A 6,126-nucleotide genomic window follows, 5' to 3' on the forward strand; every position below is an offset into this window, starting at 1 on the left:
ATATCCAAAAACACCCCTAAGCTAGACTAGCCTACTTCAATACAACTAACCAACTAACCAAAAATACAGTGGGTGGTCCGCACAGTTCTAACTAGTGTTCTTAGACAAAGTATTCCTACGGGTAGTGTATGCCCATGGGCGACTTGTCTTGGTACCCCCTTCAAACAAACAGTCAAACACCATAACAAAACAATACTCACAGGGTAACTGACAAAGTGAAATGTAGTTGCAAAAACAAGAGATCTACAGAGAGATTGAGCTCCAGAGAGAACAATTGACAGGGTTTTTAAACCAAGGGAAAGGGAATGTGATAGGGTAAGAGAAAAGGAGCAGGTGTCTTCTGATTAGCGACTGATTGGTGAATGATGATTGCCACCTGTGAGGGGAGAAGGAGAAAAGAAATACACACACACAGGTTACCTGTATCCGTAACATCCCTCCATACTCCTGCACGTCATCTCTAGCTGACACATTTGCAAACAGGTATTGTGTCAATTGAAAACTCGCAAAAGACAGATCACAGAATTGTCAAGTTAAAGAAATGTTGCCAATTTTTTACAGGTGAATATATTGATAAAAGTAAACTTGTCCTAGAGAGATTTACACGGTTATCAACATGTCATGCCAGAATAAGCCTGCACGAAACATAGCCCTTATGAAGTGTTTCTAAAATCCCATATGGGAAAAAAGAATGGTGGAAAAATGATTGGAACCATTTCCTTGTTTGGCCTCTAGGTTTTATGGGTATTATGTCTCATACTGTGGTACTCTATTCAGAGGGTGAATGGGCAAGACAAAAGATTGAAGTGCCTTTAAACGGGGTATGGTAGCAGGTGCCAGGCACAGCAGTTTGAGTGTGTCAAGAACAGCAAAGCTGCTTGGTTTTTAATGCATAACAATTTCCTGTGTGTACCACCACCCAAAGGACATCCAGCCAACTTGACACGACTGTGGGAAGCACTGGAGTCAAAATTAGCCAGCATCCCTCTGGAACGCTTTCGACACCTTGTAGAGTCCATGCCCTTATAAATTGAGGCTGTTCTGAGGGCAAAGGGGGGTGCAACTCAATATTAGGAAGGTGTTCCTAATGTTTTGTACACTCAGTGTATGGATGATGGTGATGATCTGATTCTTCTCAAATTCCTGTAATCCCATGACATTGACGTGTTTGAGACAGCCATACTGTACTGTATATATTGAGGTGGACATTCCTCAGGATCACATCTGAACCCTCACAAAAAGGAATTTTTTGCTGTGAACTTCCCGCAGGTTTGTGGCACATTTGATGCAACTCAATAGTGTGCCAGAAAAGTTTGGAAATTTGGCAACTTCCTAATATATTCTAAATTGTGTTAGCTAACTGATGCCTAGCTAACTGATGCCTGGCTAGCAATGTCAAGTTTTATGGGATAGAGTGAAATACATTTTGTTGCGTTATCAGTTTCAACCCGTCAGTGTCACTGACTGGCTAGCTAGTGGCTAGCACTTAGCTAGCTAACGTTAGCTATCATATTTTTGCACAATTAAGGCAATAGCTAGCTGGCTAACTAATGATTTTAAACAAATTTTTTGGTGATCACATTGCTGTCTCCAATATGCATAGTGTCACCGTTCAATAGCATGTTATTAAGCACAACAGCTAAGGTAGCAACAATATAATCACTTTTTGCAGATGGATATGCTTTTTCCCTACTACCCGTGGTGTTGGAAGAGGCTGCATTGGGAACAGGATGCGTCAACAGCCTGGAAAGATGTTTGTGGTGCATTCACTCATAACACTTCTTTGTTAGAAAATTTGTGTATCATCTTCAAGCTTGATAAAGTAAGCGAATGCTGGTATTATTCTCTTAAATGTAGCCAATATATTAATTATTTGTAACAATTAGGTCTTTCATTGCTTTAAATTAGTAGCTCTCATTTTGATCACGAGTTGTTTCTTCTCTCTTTCTTTCTAGAAGCAATCAGTTACCAGGCAAAAAGACAGATTGAGGCCTTCAATCAAACTGAGGACAGAGAAATATGCATGGACAGGTCAAGACTTCTTGCCTTGATATGTACAGTGCCTTCATTCCACATTTTTTTGTGTTGCATCCTGAATTCAAAATGTATTAAATAAATAAAACATCTCACCTGTCTACACACAATACCCCATAATGACAGTGAAAATGTGTTTTTCGACATTTTTGCAAATTTATTGAAAAATAAATACAGAAATATAGAATTTACATAAATAAGTATTCATACCCCTGAGTCAATACTTTGTAGCACCTTTGGCAGCGATTACAGCTGTGAGTCTTTAAGAGCTTTCCACACCTGGAGTGTACAACATTTGCCCATTTTTCTTTTCAAAATGTCTTCAAGCTCAGTCCAATTGGTTGTTGATGAATGCTAGACAACCATTTCAGGTCTTGCTATAGATTTTCGAGTAGATTTAATTCAAAACTGTAACTCAGGAACATTCATTGTCTTCTTGGAAAGCAACTCCTGTCAAGCCCTGACCGTAGATTGCTTTGTATGTTTCTATTTTTTGTTTGGTCAGGGTGTGATGTGGGTGGGCATTCTATGTTTGTATGTCTAGGTTTTGTATTTCTATATTTTGGCAAAAACACCTTCAGGCCAAGCGCAGCTCCACAAGACTGGTGGAGAAAGACCCACGCCAGCCGATTGCCGTTGATGCTGAGGATGACGGTGCTTCTGCTCCAAAACTTGTCGTGACTTAATAGCCTGTATTTAGCCTGTATTTAGCCTGTATTTAGTGGCTTTAATATGTGTATTTCGTTTCATGTTGATTTATAAATGTTAGTTGTTTATTTATGGACAATGTCCTTTTGATTCGTTGGGTTTATTGGCAGGTAGCCTAGTGGTTAGAGCGTGGGACTAGTACCCGAAAGGTTGAAAGATCGAATCCCCGAGCCGACAAGGTAAAAATCTGTCGTTCTGCCCCTGAACAAGGCAGTTCCTAGGCCGTCATTGAACATAAGAATTTGTTCTTAACTGACTTACCTAGTTAAATAAAAATAAATAAAAAGTAAATTATCAAGATAGAATTTTGTTGTGATGTAACACTTTCTTTGCATTCATCAGACATTTTGATAGTTTAATAAGGAATTTCGTACGAACACTTGGACATAAGATAATTTATTATTTATGATGATAATGTGTATACACTTCTCCTTCTTCACACATTTTTTGTGTGGGACAGTTACATTTCAATATAGGCTGCTGAACTACAAAGGCCAAATAATAATGTGATAAAAAATAAGATATTGTTTTTTGCAACAAAAAAAACACAGTTCATTTTATTAAAACAACTGAAACAACTATTAGGAAATCTGACAGAGATCTCGGTATTGAGCTCTCTCCCACCATGTCCGATGACATCAGTGCTGCTGACCGTGTGGTGCACTGACATCTCTTTAGGTGCTTAGCGGAATGCTCCACTTTGAATATCCAGCGAGTACCAAGTAGGCAAGACATTCTAAGGTAGTCTACTGGGCATAACAATGACCAACAGAGTAACACAAAAGTAATGTAATGACTACAGTAAGTACTTTCCACCGTAAGTAACGGTGTAATGTAACAAGTTACTTTTAATGGCAGTGACGTTGTAAACTAACGAGTTACTTTTAAAAGTAATGTTCCCTAACACTGCTCAATATATAAAATTTAACTGAGTATAACATTGGTGTCATAGATTAAAGGTGGAATTTAGTGGTAGAGTTGTTGATTTGGCCCCAAATTGTATCGAACAAGGAGCCCCCGCCTCTTTTCCAGAGGGACAGATTGGTTAGCCCGGTGTCCACAGGACTGAGTGGGTCTGTGAACCCAGAAGATTAACATTAAACCTTTATTATAACAGGGAAGAGAAACGAATAGAATTCTTCATTTGTCATAAGGATTCTTCATTCATCTGTCATAAGGACGACTACATTGTAGAAAACACACACACACACACACACACACACAGGCTATTAACCTTCCCCAGCTCATCAACTTTATTTTGCAATCCTCCCTCAGAACCATTATAATACCCTGAAGAAATAGATTTCCAATTAAAGCAGATCTAGGAGACGAAAGCCTTTTTATCTGTGGCTCCTGGAGTCCTTTATTCCAATCATTTAGATTGGAATAGATTTTTCAATTAAGCCATTGACTGCTACAGACACACAGCAGAGGGACACATATAGTTGCGATCCTGGAATATTTGTCATGGCAGTAATGTGTTTCTTCCTCTGACAAGGACGGCTGTGACAACTGATTTTGAGCCTTGTGTGGTGATATGGTTGCAGCAGCTCCAAGATGCAATGTAGCTTTGTCCATCGTAGTCAGATCACTCCATGTGGGTCTAATCTAATGTTATTGTGTTGTGACTTTCTCTGTGAAAATGACTGTTCTTTTTCACTCCTATTATCTTTGATAGGCTTCTCATAAAAAAAAAGCTTTTTTTAGCCAAGAAAGTGTTACATAAGCTGCATTTCTAAACCTTTAATTTGTAACTGAACAGGACAGAAGGACCCAGAAGTCACCTTCTTCACATCTGGGAATCAAAATCAGATGTGTGACTTTTCTCAAGGAAGTGGATATTCCACCAGCAGATTTATGAGTGTGTTAGGATAAGGGTTATGGTTAGGGTTCTGCCAGTTAAAAATCCACTGCTTTGTCTATGGCTATAACATGGATCTTGTTCTGGAGGCAGGTCTGCAGAGTGGTCACTAGCTGGCACAGGCACAAAGTCATAACATTTTTAACCCTAACCTTAACCTTAAACCTAACCTTAACCACACTTCTAACACTAATGCCTAACCATCACTTTAAATTAAGACCATTTTTGTTTTCATACATTTTTACAATGTAGCCAATTTTGACTTTGCAAGTGGCCTTATTGCTCACTTCTGCCTCAAGGACAAGACTCATCCTAATAAACATCAACCTGCACTTATTGTGTCCCTATGACAGATACCCCTTTTATATGGCTGGATTCAAATAAAAAAGGATCTCTATTGCTCTACAGATACGTTGTGAAAACAGGAGTCTGGTCTATCATAGACGGATGGCTCTGTCTTTAACTTCCGACAGCTGCATTGGGACGCTTGTTGTTCGCTCTCTCCTGAATTGGTTTAATAAAGTTGTGCTGCTGCAAAAGAAGTGCGGCGAAGATTAATGGACGCAGAGGAAGTGTGGCAGTTGTGAGAGGAAGCAGGACAGAGCGCGCCAGCCCGCCATCTGTTCCGTTTGCCTTTACAGCTCTCTCAACGAAGAAACAAACCCTGAGTAGCATAGATCTTTCAGCCCCACAGACAAATACAGACACATCTCTCTATTTAGTCTATTACATCTGCTAAACCCTTAAACCCCACTGTAAGACTTTTCAGTAATTTCAACAGTAAAACAATGTAGAATGTATCGTAAAATACCACAAATCTGTTTTACAGATTTAAACTGGTGCCGGGCTGCCTTTCGACGAGTCTTCTGAGGCTTGTGGGCATCCTAGAGTAAAACAACCAACATTTATGTGTTTGTGAGTCTCGTCTTTAGTGGGGTCATGTTAGTTTTGTAGGCTGAACCGTTTCGGACACAACAGACAGAAGTTGGCAGATCAGCGGTGCTGACTTCCGATGAATCCTGTGACACCTCTGAGGAGTAAAACCGTTTGGACGCTGTAGATGTTTTTGTGAGAAGAACAATGCGGTAGATTGAGACAGAGCCCATGCAAAAAAATATCTCTAGTTTAAACAGACAGGTTTTGATGGGTTTTTTTGTATGCTAATTAGATTTCCACAGGCCCGCGGGAATTGACTCAAGAGGGTTTAATACTGTAATTTTGCTTTTCAACAGAGCTGCTGTAATATATTTTACAGTACAATTTTCTTTACTGTAAAGTGTGCAGCATCCCTGTGCCCACAGCGTGGTTTATATGTGAAATGCGCCCGCCAATCCTCCAAAACAAAATTGCGCTGGTAACATGGGCCATATCTTTTGAACTGCTAGAAACTAGCTCTTTTCGCTGTAGTAATGGTGAAAAAATAATTGTCACTAATATGTGCTCAGTTTATTCTCTATTCCCCACGCTGTGGGCCAGAGTAGCCAGGGAAAACATATTTTCCTGATTTCACTAATATCATCGAA

General features: G+C 39.6%; 1 long non-coding RNA gene across 2 annotated transcripts; it reads left to right on the top strand.

The window, feature by feature from the left end:
* The first annotated feature begins 346 nt into the window (after positions 1-346).
* LOC139547066 (uncharacterized) lies at positions 347-2,231 on the top strand. 2 transcript variants are annotated; one of them, XR_011669330.1, is made up of 3 exons: positions 347-483; positions 1,673-1,822; positions 1,956-2,231. It is a non-coding gene; the product is annotated as an uncharacterized lncRNA (long non-coding RNA). The 2 variants fall into 2 exon arrangements; XR_011669331.1 differs by having other exon boundaries at positions 397-561.
* Positions 2,232-6,126: the final 3,895 nt, after the last annotated feature.

This window comes from Salvelinus alpinus, chromosome 20, assembly GCF_045679555.1.
Source record: "Salvelinus alpinus chromosome 20, SLU_Salpinus.1, whole genome shotgun sequence".
In the NCBI taxonomy this organism is placed as follows: domain Eukaryota; kingdom Metazoa; phylum Chordata; class Actinopteri; order Salmoniformes; family Salmonidae; genus Salvelinus; species Salvelinus alpinus.